This window comes from Nanorana parkeri, unplaced genomic scaffold, assembly GCF_000935625.1.
Source record: "Nanorana parkeri isolate BGI_ZX_2015 unplaced genomic scaffold, ASM93562v1 scaffold24, whole genome shotgun sequence".
In the NCBI taxonomy this organism is placed as follows: domain Eukaryota; kingdom Metazoa; phylum Chordata; class Amphibia; order Anura; family Dicroglossidae; genus Nanorana; species Nanorana parkeri.
In genome coordinates this window covers 1549481-1568018 of record NW_017306292.1, presented here as the reverse complement: position 1 = coordinate 1568018, position 18538 = coordinate 1549481, and the positions used below count along the sequence as shown (strand labels likewise).

The 18538-nt window shown below is 45.8% G+C and overlaps 1 protein-coding gene across 2 annotated transcripts in view; it reads right to left on the bottom strand.

Annotated features, from left to right (window-relative positions):
* Positions 1-10604, bottom strand: part of TMEM33 (transmembrane protein 33) — a 28382-nt gene extending 17778 nt beyond the window's left edge. Inside the window, exon 1 of one of the 2 annotated variants that reach the window (XM_018564559.1) lies at positions 10463-10604. The gene's annotated coding sequence lies outside the window, so the exon portion shown is untranslated. Of the gene's footprint in view, positions 1-10457 lie in introns of both variants that reach the window. The other variant, XM_018564550.1, reaches the window with a different exon arrangement.
* Positions 10605-18538: the final 7934 nt, after the last annotated feature.

Sequence of the window (18538 nt, the reverse complement as noted above, 5' to 3'; positions counted from 1 at the left end):
TGGGGGTGGGGGGTACTGGAATGTGCGATCACCAATAGGTCAAGCATTCCAACGCTTTGTCAGCTGTTCCAGGGCAGATCGACATCGCAAATCGTATGTCCAGGAGAACTGATCTGACCTGGAACAACTGTTCGGTCCTGAAATTTAACTTCTATCCGACTTTGTGAGTGGGGTGGAATGTGAGATCGCCCTCACAGAGTCGGATAGAAGTGACATTTCAGGACCGAACAGCTGATCCAGGGCAGATCGGTTCTCCTGCACATACGATTTTACGGCCGGTACCCATGTGAGGGGTCTGGGCAGCCTGGGGGGCCTCTTACATGAGTTTCAGCTGTACCAGGGGCGGCATGGCAGAGGTGACAGGGAAGGGGGTGGAGGAGGTTAGGCCCCAGCAGGAGCAGGTAAGAGGAGTTGGGAGGAGGTACATAGAGTGTCTCAGATGGGCCGTGCAGGATCTATGGTGTGCTCTGCAGGGTCACTCTCAGGTGGGCTCTGCGGGGTCTCAGGTAAGCCCAGAGTTCAGTGCGTTACTAAGCCCACATATACCTATATAGATAGCATAAAAGGTAAATAATGATATATGGAGTGTTATCTTCATTTTAGATGTCAAAAGGGTTTTATGGCTCCCGGTGTTTTCTTTTCTGTGGGAAACGGGTCCAAATGGCTCTGAGTGTTTGCTGACCCCTGGTCTACACAGTCTGATGGCTAACCAAGGCTGACTTTACTAACGCTTTTGAGGAAGGTGGGCCAAATATCAAACTAAAAAAATCGACCTGAGGTCGACACAGAGCAAGAATAAGGGCTGGCACCTTGGTAAGACCTGTGGGAGCAGAGGACAGGTCATGAGAAGGTCTGCAATTTGGAAAGGTTTTGGGCCCAAAAGGAAAGATCACAGACAGCGTAGAAGTAGCAGAAGAACGGGTACATGCTAGAAGATCTCTCAGATGGAGGAAAATAATGACCGACCTGGTGTATGCAATGTGAAATTTTGTACCTGAAGGAAACCGTTAAGGACCATTAGCTCCAGCATGAGGTGGATGCCCTGTGGTCGTGATCCTAGGGAAATAAGCTGTTAGAGCAGAGCAAGTGTGCGCCATTCTATTGGAGACACAGCCAAAATTCCATCCTGTAAACTCTGGATATGATGCTCTAGACCCAAATGTGGGAAATGGCTAGATAAGATGTAAGATGAGGTCTTCCGAGAGTTCAAGCAGGCCCAGAAACAGCAGACACAAAACTTCAGGTCTGGGAAAATGCAGACTGTGCCACAAAGGTCTAAAAAATCTAAAACTTCCCCACGTACCAAACAAACTGAAGAGATGGGGTAAAATTCTTCATAGTCATCAATACTAACAGTATAGATATATGTAATATAATAGCGAGACCTTATCACTGAGGCAAACTCACAATCCTGCTACAAATGATGAGGGAATAATGGCCGGTTGTGACAAGGTCACTGTAAATCATCATACACCCTGATAACTTGTGCCTCAGTAGCTGTGTAGCAGTTAAAGGAGAACTATGGGGTTAGGGCTTTTCCCCATAGTTCTCCTAAGGGTAACGGGAGGACACAAACTAGCGTCCTCCCGTCACCCAAAGCTCAGTATAGACGCCGCAGCCGAAACGGATCCCGACAATTATGTCTGGATCCGCCCAGCTGTGTGAGTGACAGCTGGCTCTGCCTATGTAGATGCAGAGCCAGCTGTACCCGCCCCCTCCCCTCTCCGTTCCGCCAGTCAGCGCTGGAGGATCGGACAGGGGAGGGGGGAATCCAGTCACTCCCCAGTCACGGTTCACCTGCGGGGATAGATCGAGAAGTGAGCGAGCGCCGGTATGTGTTCGCTCACTTCCCGATCTACTGAGCCGACCTGTGACAGTCTCATTGTCACAGGTCGGCTCAGATTATGAGGCTGAGTGAAAAGCACTCACCTCATAATTCTCCTTTAAGAGTCTTGATTATAGAGGGAAAAAAATTATATAAAAAAAATCTTTGCGGTACGATTAAAGGTGCCCATACACCTATTGCTAATCGTTCAGAAATCGTCTACGAATGGTCTTTTGAATGATAAACGATCAGTTGATGGGAACCCAACAAAGTTTTTTTTTTTACTGTTCTCCTGGCCCAATTTCCTCGGTCAGGCTGGAAAACGTTTTTCGAATCGTACGAAATTCAATGAATTAGTGGCGTTTTCATATGAAAAAAAATCGCAACATGAACACTGCACATGCGCAAATGAAAATCCGTTCTGTCGATCGACGAAATTCAGTGAGTTAGTATTGCTTAGGAACGATTATGGAAACGACATTGGTCTGTGCTTGATGGGCTATTTGAGCTAGAATCGAACGAGGGCTCTTGGCAGCAACGCAAATCTATGTTTTTTTACCCACTGACACAGGCCGCGTTAATTCCCCGATCAGATCACAGCTGTGCTTCATCTTATCATGTCATCTATCAAGCATAAAGTTCACTGACCTGTGAACTATGTACTTAGAATGATGATACATATACTGTGTGTGAACAACTAATGACGTCTAACAGTATTTTTCGGTCTCTGACACACCTTATGTCCTGCTCAATCTTATTAACGCTCTCACTTCCCCAAACAAGAAACAAAATTTACTACACACACACACGCATTCAGAGAGGATTTTGTGGAAAGAGAGACACTAACAGTATAAATAGCAGTCGGGAAAATGCAAATAAATGAACACTTTATAGTCCAACCCTCTGGTTTTATTACTGTAATGCAGTCAGGCTGCATTTCTTACTGCATATACTGAGAGAAATATGCAGCTTTTTACTTTTTTTTGCAAATTGCTGCAGCAAGGGTTCAAATACTTTGTACTGGCAGAACGTTGGAGAGTCAGAGCGCGGCTCGACTGAAGCAGTGTGCCCTAGGGCATTTTGAACCACTGGCCCAATGCGTGGTACGTGTAGTAGTGAACAGACTCTTCATGATGCTGCCAGGGTATTGCAGCAATTAACACATAAAAAGAACTAGAGCAGAATGTATATCAGGTGTGCCCACAATTTTGCGTCTGGAGATCTACTTTTCAAATGACGAGCTCAATGAGATCTACCAACGAAAAAACATCTGCATTCAGGGGCGGGAGGTGCATTGAAGTCAATGACACTGCCTTCCACCCGCAGTGCATGCATTCCGGTCCAGTGCGATCTGCAAAAATGCTGCAAGCACTATTTTTGCAGACCGCACTGGACCGGAACGCAGGCACTAATGTGCCTGCATTCCGGGTGTGGGCGATTGCACTGCGGGCAGGGTGTGTGGATGCGGTGCCATTGACTTCAATGCACCACCACGCCCCCTCCCGCCCCTGAACGCAGGGAGCCGGCCGGCCAGCTTGCGTTCCAGGGGCTGAACACTCTGGAACGCAGACTTTGTGGTGTGAGCCGGCCCCTCTCTCTTGGCTGTCTCTTCTCTCTCCCCTGTTTCTATCTGCTGTCTCTCCTTTTACTTTCTCTGCTGTCTCTCCTCCCTCTCTTTGTCTGCCGACTCTCTTCCCTCTCTCTGTCTGCCGACTCTCTTCCCTCTCTTTGTCTGCCGACTCTCTTCCCTCTCTTTGTCTGCCGACTCTCTTCCCTCTCTCTGTCTGCCGACTCTCTTCCCTCTCTCTGTCTGCCGACTCTCTTCCCTCTCTTTGTCTGCCGACTCTCTTCCCTCTCTTTGTCTGCCGACTCTCTTCCCTCTCTTTGTCTGCCGACTCTCTTCCCTCTCTTTGTCTGCCGACTCTCTTCCCTCTCTTTGTCTGCCGACTCTCTTCCCTCTCTTTGTCTGCCGACTCTCTTCCCTCTCTTTGTCTGCCGACTCTCTTCCCTCTCTTTGTCTGCCGACTCTCTTCCCTCTCTTTGTCTGCCGACTCTCTTCCCTCTCTTTGTCTGCCGCCTCTCTGCCCCCTCTCTGCCGCCTCTCTCCTCCCTCTCTGCCGCCTCTCTCCTCCCTCTCTGCCGCCTCTCTCCTCCCTCTCTGCCGCCTCTCTCCTCCCTCTCTGCCGCCTCTCTCCTCCCTCTCTGCCGCCTCTCTCCTCCCTCTCTGCCGCCTCTCTCCTCCCTCTCTGCCGCCTCCCTCCCCTTCCCGTCTGCGGAGTCTGACACATTCAGCACCGCGGGAGGACAGGACACAGGTCATTGAGCCGATCGCGATCTACCAGTGTTCACTTTGCGATCAACTGGTAGATCGACCTAATGGGCACCCCTGATGTATATTATTTTACATGCAGCCTGACTGCATTACAGTAATACATACAAAGGGCTTAATTGGGTTTTTTTTTCATTCAGTCTCTTACCTAGGGCAAGGGCCATGGGCAGTTAAACATTAAAGTAGAACTAAATGTAATATTTGTTTTTTTTTTTAGTTTTGGGTAGAGTAAAGGTGCCCATACACCTTACAATTATCTGCAGATTTTCTGTGGTCAGATGGAAAAAGTGCAACAAATTGGCCCAGGTGGAGATTACTCCATCCACACAGTTGAGTGTAGATGGAGGAATCTGTTGCACCTTTTCCATCTGACCACAGAAAATCTGCAGATAATTGTAAGGTGTATGGCCAGCTTAAGGGAGAGTTATAACCCGTCCGATTTTTCTTGCCATCCGATTCCTATTGGGGCAATTTCCCTTAACTTCCTGCCCGATAGTGCCAACAGGAAGTGAGAGGAAATCCCTCCAAAGAGAGGGAAATCCCTGGTGGTCAGCAGGGTCACCAGAACTAGTGTCCATCCTGGAAGATTCCCCATCTATTCCTGTTCTGATCACAACCCAAAATTAGGGATTCTCTTTCACAGTCACAAGGACAAATAGAAAGGAGGAAACTCTCTAAGGACACAAACAGCAATAAAAACGCGACAGGTATTCTAATCCCTCTCCCTTTATTCAAAACAAAAACAAAAAATGTTTTGGCTTCAGTTGCACTTTATGCCCAACAACCTTTAGCGACTTAGGAAAGGCAAGGGGCTTGTGATCAAAGAAATACTAATAGTGCCATGTTTCCGATTATCTTATTTCTAAGAGGAGCTAACAAAACTTTTCAACCAATTGTTTCTACGATGAAAACTATTCTGCATGAATTTACAAAGAATCTCGAATTGGACAAGTTGGTGGTTATGTACTGTGATCCCATAGCATGGGAGTTCCACCCATGTTTGGTTCCTCTAATAACCAAATAACATATTGCACATTTACCATACTTGTACACACTGACTAGGGACAGCATAGCCACAGTGTTCTTAAAGGGACACGAAACTCAGCTGTTACAAATGCATTTAAGTGTCTTAACTACTAACAAAAATGTGTCTTATTTGTGTATCACTCGGCTGTAGATCCTCAAATCATCTCTGAATTCATGCTGACACTGTCCTTCCTTCTGGAGGGTGCCTACTTTTGTTCCCCATGGTGTCTGTGTGTTGTAAAGTAGTCACCTCCCCAAGCTCACTCCTGTGATGGACTACAATCTCAGTATAAAAAATTAGTAAACTAAACCTGAGATAGTAGTCCATCACGGGAGTGATCTTGGAGTGGTGGCTACTTTACAACACACACAGACACCATGGGGAACAAAAGTAGGCACCCTCCAGAAGGAAGGACAGTGTCAGCACCAATTCAGAGAGGATTTGAGGATCTACAGCCGAGTGATACACAAATAAGATACATTTTTGTTAATAATTCAGGAACTTGAATGTACTTTCAAGGTTCAACTCCTTAGCTTAGGGTCTCAACTACATGGGTGATTTTCATTTATACAACTATGCGGTTTAATCACACACTAGAAATAGCTGCAATAGTCCCAAAATGATTTTGTGATGTTAATCAAATGACTCAATAATGTTAGATTAAAATACCCCCTGTAAGCGTAGCCTTTGACCTACAGGTGCTCACTATAGCTGCCCGTTTTGATCCTTCCCTCTCGTATACATAAGAGTGAAAGTTTAAAGTACTGCATATGAGCTGCTGTCATTGGAGAGTATCACGGCAGATCTGGGGCTCCATCCAAATCATTTGAGGGACAGGCAGATGTTACATGCAGGCAGCCATCATTACGTATAAATAAGAGGCATAGGTTAAAGAAAAGACATACAGCTCGGAGGTTTAATATAACATGACTGCTCTCATGATCACTGACATGCAGGGATTATTTCAAACACAGCAGCAGTTATTGGTGTGATTAGGATTCTCCTGGGGGACCATGTTACCCTATTTTACATCTGTGGCTAATGCAGACTAAAAAGAATATTTGCACACTATGGAAGACTTAGCTCTGAAAGCGCCCTCCTCCAGCGATGCAACATCCGCACTCCCCATCAACGCTCTTGTCTCTACCGCTGCCATCTTCTTCTGGGTTCAGTCTTCAGTGTCCATGTGCACAGGAGATAATTGGCCCTTTTCACACGGGTACTGAAATGAATAGACTGCTCTATGCTGACGCACGGCTAAATGCACCACAAAGCACATTGTGCATTCACATGTGGGCCAAGTGTGAGCAGGGCCTTGGGACCCATTTACACCATAGTGCTGCAGTAATGCACACTGGTGAGATGCAGAGTGCTTGCATTGCAGTACAATGCACGGCAAAGGACTAAGGTTTGTTGCAGCGCTCTGATGTATATGTTGCATGCACCTTTTTTTGTGCGTTAGGCAGCTCATTCAAATGAATAAACCCCCTTAACTCAACGCACGTTAAAGTGCAGCATATGATGCGTGCAATAATATAGTGCCACAGTGTGAACAGGGCCACATTGATACAACGGACCTTAGCCCTGCTGCTAAACTGACAAATTTAGTTATAGCCAAGTCATGAAAGGGTTAATCTTTTATTTAATACTGTGCAGAACACAAACGTAAACGACGCATGGAGAGGTGAGTTCATGTAGAACTTCAAACACAGATGAAATATTTTTAAAGAGAATCTGTCACGTGATGAAAGAAATCCAGGAAGGATAATGTGCTGGAAAACAAATAGCTAACCGTCATGAGGTGTGTGCCACCTCCACCATCTCTGCCCATTCTTTACCATTCTAACTTCTATTCATGCCGAGAAGTAGAGCGATCACTAGACTTCCGGTACTGCAACAGGACAGCTACGACTCCACGACACGATAGGTTAGTCTGCTAACCTTTTCACAAAATACAAAGCATACTGTGAATGGACAGAAGAGAAGAGGGGTGGATGGCTTGCGTGGAGGAGATCTGCAGCTATCATGTCATAGCGCCGGAAGTGTAGTGATCGCTCTACTTTCCTGCGTGATTAAAAGCCGATATGGTATTGCCCCGTTCACATCTACACTTGAGGTCCGATTAGGGATTCCTGTGTCAGGAACTTGCAATTTCCTGCAGCAGCAGGTTTTACGACTGTCACCCATTCACGTTAATGATCAGGTGACAGCGGCTGCATTTGAACGCCTGCAAACCACATCTAACCGTATGTGATTGGATTATATGTGGTTAGGAACCAATCACTATCCCTGGACGCACAATCGATATGATTGATTCCAAACTGCATGTAATTGTATCGCATATGATTACATGTGGTGTACCCCCATTCAAATGCAGCCGCTGCCACCCAATCATTAACTTGAATGGGTGACAACTGCCACTTAAGGTGCCCATACACCTTACGATTATCGTACGATTTTCGTATGCGATCGACTTTTCGTCCGATAATCGTATGTGTGCATTGCAGTGTCCGATCGACATTACTGTACAATCGTACGACTTTTGACGGTCAAGCATGTTTCAAAATTTTGCTCGATCGTACGATTGTCGTAAGGTTGCTGGCGTTTCTGTCCCGTCAAAAGTCGTACGATCTACACTGCGCTTGCGCTAACGAAAATACGGCAAATCAATTACCGCATTTCGTCCAGGTGCTTTTCGTTAATGACGGCTAAATTAATCTTGCGATCATCGGGGCAGGATGGGCCAGTCGTACGACTATTCGATCGGACGAAACGTTTCGTCCAATAATCGTAAGGTGTATGGGCACCTTTATAAATGGCAAATTAGGGATTCCAGCTGCAGGAAAAAGGCAAGTTCCTGACGCAGGAATTCCTATTCATTTTAGGTTTGAATGAGCCTAAAGAACGGGCAGGGGGGCTGATCAGCACAAGTCCCTTGACAGGTAACTAACTATTTGTTATCCAGCTAATTTTTTATATTAAAAAAAAATTCAATTCCCAGAGTTCTCCTTCAAGTAGAATTAAAGTCAAAGTTTTTTTTTCCGTTTTAGATAGAGTAAGGGATGGTTATAACTAGGGATGCCCTGATCGGAGCCGATACTGAGTAATTGGGCAAGTACTCAGACTCGCACAAATGCTCCGATACCTTCCCCAATACAGGCAATTCCAATCCGAGGGAGATTTCCTCTAACCGGCAGTGCCATGAGGGAACATGGAGCCGGCTGGCGGGTAATGACCAGCCGGACGGCAGGTAAATCAGGCTGTTTGGCCGAACTTGATGTTGGTTGGCCAGGAAGCCGGCTTCCCAGGAAATCAGGAAGCCGGGAGGTGGGTCATTACCCGCCGTCCGGCTTCTTGATTGGCCGGGAAGCCGGCTCCATGTAGTTTGGCCAGCTCAATGCTGAATGACCAGGAAGCCGGATTCCCAGCCAATCAGCATCGAGCTGGCCAAACAGCATGAAGCCGGCTTCCCAGCCAATCAACATTGAGCCAGCCAAACAGCCTGATTGCCCGGTAAGCTGGCTCCATGCTAGCGGAAGTACCGGTATTGTTACTTGGTATCAGTGAGTACTGAAAGATAAATATTGGTACTCGTACTAGATACCGAAAAACTGGTATCGGTGCATTCCTAGTTATAACCACTGTCAGCTTAGTTTTTTTGACACATAGCGGACATTTCCCTTCACTTCCTGTCTGATAACGGCAACAGGAAATGAGAGAAATCCCTGGTGGTCAGCAGGATCACCAGAACGAGGGTCCCCATCGGAAGATTTCCCATCTACCGTATTTTTCCGTCTATAAGATGCCCCCATGTATAGGACGCCCCCCACTTTTCTTACCCAAAATTCACAAATCAATATTTTGAATGCTCTTTTGCATAACCGATTACATCCAGTTTAAATTTTGCAGCGTAAGACAGCCGCTTCCTGGTATTGGTATTTACCGGGATTTTGTTTGTTTTCTGACATTTTATGGGCTCAGAATGCTCAGACGTTACCGCTCCCTGTTACATCTGGGCACTGGCTACAGGCTCTCCGCAGCATCATCTGAGGTCGGGTACATAAGGCTCATGATTGGAGGAAACCTGTTAGCTTGTCTCTGCAATCGGAAGTTCACTTGTGAGGCTAGTTTGCAGAGGTATCGGCAGTTTCACAACCGCGGTTCTCCTCTCGGCCCCCCGTGTATAAGACGCCCCTCCATTTTTAGGTAAATATTTTTATGAAAAAGTATAGTCTTATACACGGAAAAATACAGTATTCCTGTTCCGATGGCACCAAATTGTGAGATTTTCTTTCACTTTTACTTGTAGCGGTCACCGGGACAAATAGAGGCGGTGGATTGTACCTAACGGGGACAAAGACAGCAATAAAGACCTGACAGGTGTTCTAATCCCCCTCTACAGAAAAAAAAAGGATTTTGTATTCAGTCGCACTTTAATGTAGGCTGCCAATGCTGACCGCTCCTTCTGAGAATGCTGGTTCCCTGCCTGTCATCCTGATGCTTCAGCATTCTGGGTCTGTGATTCTGAGATACCCGGGTCAGACACAGCCAGGTATGCGGCATGCTCACAATGAGCCCACAATGGCAGCCCCCAGACTTCTCTCACGGCAGTCACTTTAAGTGGACGGATTCTTTATAGGATTATAAAAGGAGAACTATGGGGTTACGGTTTTTCCCCATAGTTCTCCTTACGGTAACGGGAGGACAGAAACTAGCGTCCTCCCGTCACCCTAAGCTCAGTATACCGTGAATTCATAGTTCTCCTTTAAGAGGAACATTAGAATCACGCACTAAGGTTTAATTCTCCACGGTACAAGCGTAATCAAACCTGAAAATAACACACGTGTCATAGCTCAGTGAAATCGGCCTATTTATTGCTTATAAATGATCATTGGAGATACATTGCCATAAACTATACTATCCAATTGTACAATCTGCTTTAGATTCACCAAAAACTATGTACTATCAGGGCAAACCTAAACAATGCACATGCAACCAGGAAGACCCTTGGATGGTATATCTAAAGAGCAGATTACACAATCAGATTGCACAATGTGTAGTCAGCCTTAGATCAAATCTCAGCAGCTTCTTTATAGTGCTGTAATGGTGTCAGGGTCCCTAGCAGTATGGACCCCCATCCATTCATTCTGGATGAGGCCTGCCAGACGTCCGTAGCAACGCAGCCTTGGTTACCGGGTACTACAGGTGTCATCCCCCCTCATGCTCCTTTCACATAGCACACCACTAAACTGCCCCCACCACCGAACCGGCCTCACCTCACCCTGCTCCCCGCACCGGACTGGCACCTCTTCCGGCGGCGACTACGGCCAGCTACAACGTGACGTCACTCGCCAGTTCCGCCAATGCTCTCCCAAGGAACGGAGAACAAGGCGTGGTTAGGAGGCGCCGCTATGACATGGGGGCGGGGTCTGTCCTATGTACGTCATGCTGATGGACAGGGTGAATAGTGCAATGGCTGAGAAGGGGGATGGAGCCGTTCTGGAATATTCTGGACGGTGTGTGTGTGGTAATGGGCGGGGCTCTCTGAGATGATGAGGCTGCAGCACCGAGGAGGGTGTCAGGTGCCCTGTCAAGAATCAGTGCAGGCGGACTGGTCAAAGTACATGGCGGGCATGTCTTCTCCAGGACTATGGTTTAATGGTTTTAATACTGTTATTCATTAGAGTCTAATGTCAGCTGAGGATATAGAAGACATCACAGAGGGTGACAACACATTATAGTTAGGATGGTTTGTTTACATTTGTTGTCAGGCCCTATGTGGTATTTCCTCACAGCATGAGCCTGAAGATCCCAAGCCGTATACAACATTTCATTCCGAGGAGCCAGATAGGAAAACTGTTACCGTACTGGGACCCCAGAGCCGTAGCTAGCTCCTTTTGCGCCCGAAGCAAGAACAAAAAAAAGTGCGCCACTTCCCCAACAGGTGTGTGCATGCCCAGCGCTACCGCAAGGCAAGCGGCCGCCTGAGGGCGCTGAAGGGTGAGGGCCCAAAAAACAGGGCATTTTGACAAGTATTTGTCAAAATGCCCCAATGCTTGCGCTGTGTTTTTTTTTTTTCTTTACTTACCTTCGGTGCGGGAGAGCAGCGGTGAGTCAGCGCTGGTCTGGTGGGAGGAGCTCCAGGTGGGGTCCTAATTTAGGTGTCCGGTGACTGCCAGAGGATCCCGACACGCGCGGCACCTCTGGCCTGGATGGGAAGGGGGTTTAACACCGCGGATGTCAACTGGTTAATATATTTTTTTTACTGTTGGGGGACTTTGGGAAATATTAGGAGTCTAAACAGCCCCGTGATATTTACCTTTTAAAATAAAAAAAGAGACTGAGGACACAGATTCCTCAATCTCTTTTTTTCTGCAGCCTCTGTTCTAAATGAGTGGAAAGTACAGAGGCTTCCCATTCATTCAGAAAATATTTACTATCGCCAGTTTCTGAATGGGGAGGAGCCTCTGTACAGAGTGCTACTACCCATTCAGAAACTAATGTAAAGCAGAAAACAACTACCCGCCCAGCGCCTGGAACTGCATGTCCCAGGCGTTGGGGGATTCCATACCCCTGCTGCCCCTCTGCTCTCTGCTGCCCCGATGCCGGGCCTTGTTGCAAATCCGGTAAGGTAAGTGTAGCGGGGGAGAAATTGGCCAGATTTAGATGGGTAATTGCATTTTCACAAATTACTTGGGAAAGTGAACTTACTGTATGTGCATTGTGCATGTTAGAGAGCGCTGCTGCCCCACTACCACAATATGGCACACAATTAAATGAGCGCACACAATGCCCTACACATGCGTTTATTCACATACAGATGGCGGTGGGGCGGGGTTGGTTTTTATTTTAATTTATATATTTTTTTACCTTCTTTAGCCCTTTTTTATTTTTCAATTTTTATTTTATTATTTTGTATTTTTTTAACCTTTTTTTCAATTGTTGTTTTTATTAATTGTTCTTTTATTTTGTATTTTTTTTGTTCTCCGCTTTGCTCCCAGCTTTCCATCCTGAACTGTTTTGCCGTGGTCCCAGGTATCCCAGAAGAGCGGGGAGCCTGAAAACCACGGCGGGGAGGGGGCGGTGAAGTCTTATAAATTAAAACTATTCCTGAACCATTTTTGCAGTGTGACAGGGCGCATTATCCTGCTGAAAGAGGCCACTGCCATCAGGGAATTAGGTTTCCAAGAAGGGGTGTACTTGGTCAGCAACAATGCTTAGGTCGGTGGTACGTGTAAAAGTAAGATCCACATGAATAGCAGGACCCAAGGTTTCCCAGCAGAACATTGCCCAAAGTATCACACTGCTTCTGCTGGCTGACCTTCTTCCCATAGTGCATCCTGGTGCCATCTCTTCCCCAGATAAGTGACACACATACACCCAGCCATCCACATGATGTAGAAGAAAACGTGATTCATCAGATCAGGCCACCTTCTCTTATTGCTCTGTGGTCCAGTTCTGATGCTTACGTGCCCATTGTAGGTGCTTTTGGTGATGGGCCTACACAGAGGGGCCTTGACATGGCTGTGTGACTTTCACATTTTCTGCAGAAGACGTCTATCTAAAACCTTTGTTTTTAACCTTAGCGGTTAGACAGGTTTTCTTTGCATGCTGGCTGGTGATTGTGCTGGGAAACTTTTTGCTGTTGTATTGTATAAAGCCCTTCCATGTGCACCTTGCTGTAAAGCTGGTTATGAGTTGATGAGTGCGTTTGCCATTTGTTTTGCTTGTCTGATTTGGTGCAGTGACACACTGGGGGTCTCAGCTGCCGTTGTGATGTGCGGGGTCCCCTGTGTGTCCCTGTGCCTTTAGGCTGGGTTCACACCTGGGCGTACGGAATATGCGCATTTCGTGCATTGCGTTTTTACTGCGATTTGCGGTAAAAGAAACGCGTGGCAAACGCGCGTTTCCGAGGGCTATCCAGCTGTATCCTAATGGATACGCGCTGCAAATACGCCCCAAAGAAGCTTCTGTACTTCTTTGGACGTAGAGCGTTTTTCTTTTTTTGCATGCTGGCTGGTGAGTATGCTGGGAAACTTTTTGCTGTTGATTTTGTGTGATGGACACGGGTCAGCATAGGCTCCCTGACTAGTCTGGTCATACGCAACAAACTGCGATGTACTGTGTGTTCAAACTAGAAAGAAAGGATAACCGCATACATTTATAACCAGCCTTTGTAGCAGGGTGCACATGGGAAGGCTTACAACAATACAAAACACAAAAAAGTCCCCAGCACACTTGCCAGCTAGCCTGCAACAAAACAAATTACCCTGGCGACAGTATGCGTTAAAAGCAGAAGTTTTAGTTACACCTGTTTTGTATTGGTGTAAGCCTTCCCATGTGCACCCTGCTACAAAGGCTGGTTATACATTTATGCCGTTACCATTTCTTTCTAGTTTGACTATTTTGGATGTGGGGACGCACTGGGGGCCCCAGCGTCCATTTTTGATTGCTGGGCCTCCAGTGCGTCCCTGCACCTTTTGAGGAGGAGTAGGCTACCTCCTGGTACACCTGCATTTAATTTATCGACTTCATTAATATGCTCCAACATGGAGACTCATATAAATAGAGTTAGGACCACACTTTGCACAGGTGCCTTGACGGTGGCAGTGCGGCTTCTACATACAGTATTTTTGGCCAAAGGCTTGTGTAACTAAAACCTCTGCTTTTAACGCATACTGTTGACAGGTTAATTTGTTTTGTCGCAGGCTAGCTGACAGGTGTGCTGGGGACTTTTTTGTGTTTTGCACTGTGTTCAGACACCTTTCTATCGGAATCGGCATTAACCTTTTCATCAATTTGAAAATCTGTATGTCAGAGCAATTCCCTATATAACTGTCTACCTGCTTAGCAAACTTCTAACTTCTGTTTAAGATGATAACGCAGTGCCCCTTCTGTACTACAAAGCCAAGCAATATTATCAGCACTACCTGAGTTCTCCCATCCTGGTCTACAGAACCCCTTCTAATCGCCATAACATAGGGGGACCAGCAGTAAAAACTCGTGCAGGGCTTATAAGGGCTCAGTCGCACTAGATGCAGTGCGTCCCGGTCCGATTTTGGCCAGAACGTACTGCCTCGCATTGCGGCCCGCTCACTTTTTAGTGGGGCAGGAGGGGGCATGGCGGGCCATTCAAGTGAATGGTGCCGTAGCCACGCCCTCCGGCTGCAATGCGTTCCGCCGCACGGGATTGTGCCTGCGTTCCAGTCCTGTGCGATCAAACTGCTGCAATTTAATAAGTGAGCCGGCCGCAATGCGAGGCGCGGCGTTCTGGCCAAAATCGGGCCGTAACGTACTGCATCTAGTGTGACTGAGCCCTAACACTGCTTGGGATTTCAGCTGTCAGCTCATTCAGGAAGTAAAGAGATAACTGGATTATCATCAGGGCTTGAAAAATCCTCTCGTCTGTGACGAGAGGACACCGGAGCACGATGAGTAGCTTCCTGGCCGGCCTTTGTAATTAAACTGCCGGCTGGGAGCTGTACATTCAATCAATCGGTTGTCTCAAGAGACGCCCGATCGCTTGAATTAGCAGCAGTCACTGCCGGTCCCGAGATCCGACTTTTTAAAGTCGTCTGCCCCACATACACACGCAAACATGCGTCGGGTGCGCCTACGTGCGAAAACGACTATTGCGCCTATTGTGACACACATGTTACATATCACCGCGAACGTCGGAGTGAGAGCAATACATTTAAGCCCATCAATCACTGATCACACTAAACTGGTGAGAGCTTAAAGTCAACGGTCGGGTCTTTTCTGCCCGTGCGTGCCCGCTTAGGGGGCGCGCGCGAGCAGAAAAAAATTGCCGTCTGGAGACGGCAACCCGCAAATGCAGCAGTGCCGTCCGTCCGTTTTTTTACTACGGGCGGACGGCAAGAGGTTAAAGCATCGCCTATGGCCAATTTTCTGTGTGATCATTTTTTTGCGATTTTGATGACGCGTGCAATTTTAAGGCTTGACATGTTTGGTGTCTACTTACCCGACGTGACCCCGTCTTTTATATTTTACCAAAAATATGGGTAAGAATAAATGTTTTCTAACATAACGTAGGGAGAATAATTTTTTTCCACAATTTACAATACTTTTTTAATGATAAATATTATTAGTAAAAAATAAACACCCCCCTCCTCTAGTGATTAAATACCACCAAAAGAAAGCTCTATCTGTCCCTAAAAAATGTTAACATAAATTGCAAGGCTATAGTCCGGTCATGCTGACTGGTGACATTTTTGACGGACTCGTGAGACACCCTAAAATTTTTCAAGCCCTGATTATCATGGTGTATATACAGGTATTTTTTTGTGTTTTTAAAAAGACAAACCATGGGAAATGTTAATGTTTGGCAGAGATGTACTGAATGATTTCTCTTCTTTTTTTTTGGGCCTGGATATTTACTTTAACTCTGTTTAGATTCATGTAACAGGTTTTATATATCATTTGTGGACACTAGCAGTAGGATCTCTGTTCCTAAGCTCTCCCATACGCCCCAGGCATATCTCAGGGGTCTCACTCTTTTCATTAGTTATTTTTAGAATGGCGCTGCTGATAATGCTGCAGGAACATCATCTCCATGGTGTGAAGTAGAGAGGTTGGGGCTTTGGGAGGGACTCGCCTTCCCAGCTGGAGCCCCCAAGAGTTCTAAGATGCCAGCGAGTGAATGATTCCACTAGCATCCACTCATGGCAGAAGCCACACAACATATCATGCCTCAATCATGTCACCAGTCAAAGTGACTTTATAGGCTCATATCATGTGAAATGTATGTTCAGCCCAGAAAAGAATTAACAAATAAGGATTTTTGTAGCCTTTTTACAGTTAAATTTTTCTTGTTTACATTAAATATATATACAGCCATTCCTCGGTTAGCGACTTACCTGTTTTGTGACCACTCGCACTTATGACGGACCGCCGATCGACCTCCGACTTTGCGCGTCAGCGCGCCGTGTCGCCGGCGGAAGTGGTGTCCTCCGATCTTCACTGCGGGTCCTGGTAAGTATTTCATTGCCCGATGTACAGTACACTGTTCGGTACTGTACATCTGCAACGCTATACAGTACTGTACTAATGCAGTAAAGTACTGTATAGAGTTCCTCACTTAACGACCAATTTGTTTAAAGACCTGGTCGTAGGAACAGAACTCGGTCGTTAAGTGAGGAATACCTGTATTCCCTTTTATATATTGTAGTCATTAGATTTTTTTCTGTTCTCCAGTTTAAAGTGACATTAAACCCTCAGATTTTTTAACATAAACCAATACTGTAATGTGTGCCTTACTGTAATCCATAGTTGTTTCTTTTCTCTTTGCTGCTCTTCCTTTTAAATCCTCATGTCTTCTCATGCTTAGGAAGAACTTCCCTTTTCAGCTCAGGGCCTCTTCCTGTAGTGCTGGCTCAGGTTACAAGCCTATAGATAGACAGACACCGTGTATCCATTTCAGAGACAAGGCAGTCTGCTGCAAAACAGAAGTTCTGCCCAGCATGAGAAGAGATACAGATTTAAAAGGAAGAGCAGCAAAGAGAAGGGAAACATCCATGGATCACAGTAAGGCACACATTACAGTATTGGTTTATGTTAAAAAATCTGAGGGTTTAATGTCACTTTAAATAATGTTTTCATAAAATATGTGAATGATTACTTTCAGGGATTGAGATTTAGTGAGTTACATTTTCATGGCTTGGTAACGTGGGTGTCTCTAGAGGCTGCATATTCTTTTGAGTCCTAATTAAATGGTGTTATGTTTACCTCATTGAAAGCATTCGTTCTGATGCCTAGCTATCTTATAGGTTGTGTGAGTAAGTGTTTCACACATGTAGAATCTAGAAAACCGGCCACTTACCAATCGGCTGAAATTCACTCCGTGTGTACCCAGCTACAGGAAGTATTAAATGCTCAAATTATTTTTTAGTAATGAATCCAGATCAAACAAATATATATTGCCCAGCAAAGTATTTCCTTATATTTTTGCCTATGCACTTACACTCATCATGTTTGCAAACAGCTCCAACTCTCTCAGCTTAGCTTCCCTGAACTTCATGTCCAGTACAAGATCAAAAGGGACAGAGCCATCTTCAGCAACTGTTCATCTACTAGCTTGGAGGAGAGGAGGGAGTGAAATGTCTCGTCTTGCTGTTTCTGTTTGTTTGTGGAGGCACACACAAGGGTGGCTCCATAAGACCCCGCAAGGGAAAGGAGCCACCCTAAGGGCTTGTTCTCACCAGCCACAGTGCATTCCGGCCCGATTGGGGCCGGAACGCACTGGATTGCATTGCGGCTGGCTCACTTTGTGTTGGGGCGGGGTGGTGCATTAAAGTCAATGGCACTGCAGCCACGCCCTCCGGCCGTAGCGCAATCTGCCGAACGGGAACACATGGCACATGAGTGCCTGCGTTCCGGTCTGGGTAGAAAAAAATGCGGCAATGCAATGCTTTTTTCTGACCGTGGCATTGGTCGCATACCTCACCAATATCAAGTTGTTCTATGGATCTAGTTTAAGGTTTATAATGGCACATTGTAATATATATCATTTTATAAAAATGCATTACTTGTAACCATTGTAATGAATTCTATTTCAGCTATTAGGTGTAGGATATATTTGCATTCAATATTTTTGCACTTCCATTTGTATTTCCATCTGGCCTGTACATCACGTATTTCCTAGAATTTCCTCTGTCATTTTTGTCAGCTTATGTGCCTGCCATTACTTGCATCCTAAGGCAATATGACCGTGTTCTGTGTGAATCATTAACAAATGATTGATGTTTAAGAGATATACAATGGGGCTTTCTAGGGATAATCACACTGACATTTATTTCTAGCCTTGTTAATATACAACTAATTCTTCCTTTACGCTGTTATTGGTCAAACAAGGATTGTAGTCTTGTAAGATGATGATTAATGCCAAAAAAAGTAACAAATCATCCAAAGTTATGTGTGGTCCTGCTGGAGGACAGGAAGTTAGAGTTCTTATTTTACATCAGCAATTTGAATGACTTAGAAACAAGATGGATTTCTGCACCATTGGACGAGACAGGTTAAAGGATACCTATGGCTAGTGGAGTCGTTTACCCCTTTTTTTTGGTGGTTTAATTACATTTTGTTATCTCTCTTAGAGATAATAATATTGGAGAAAATCCCCTGCTTTGTGTCTGAAGCTAAAATAGCAATGGGGTCCCATGGAAATAAGATTGCTTCAACTTCATCTGGCCCAACAAAGCTCTGTCCTTAGGATGGGGTTCAAGACTGGAATATTTCCATCCGTTATACAGTTCTGACAAAGTGACCAGGAAATCTCATGTCTGTATTGTTTATAAACTCAAAAGGGGTCACACAGTGTGATGGCGGCATTGTATGGGGG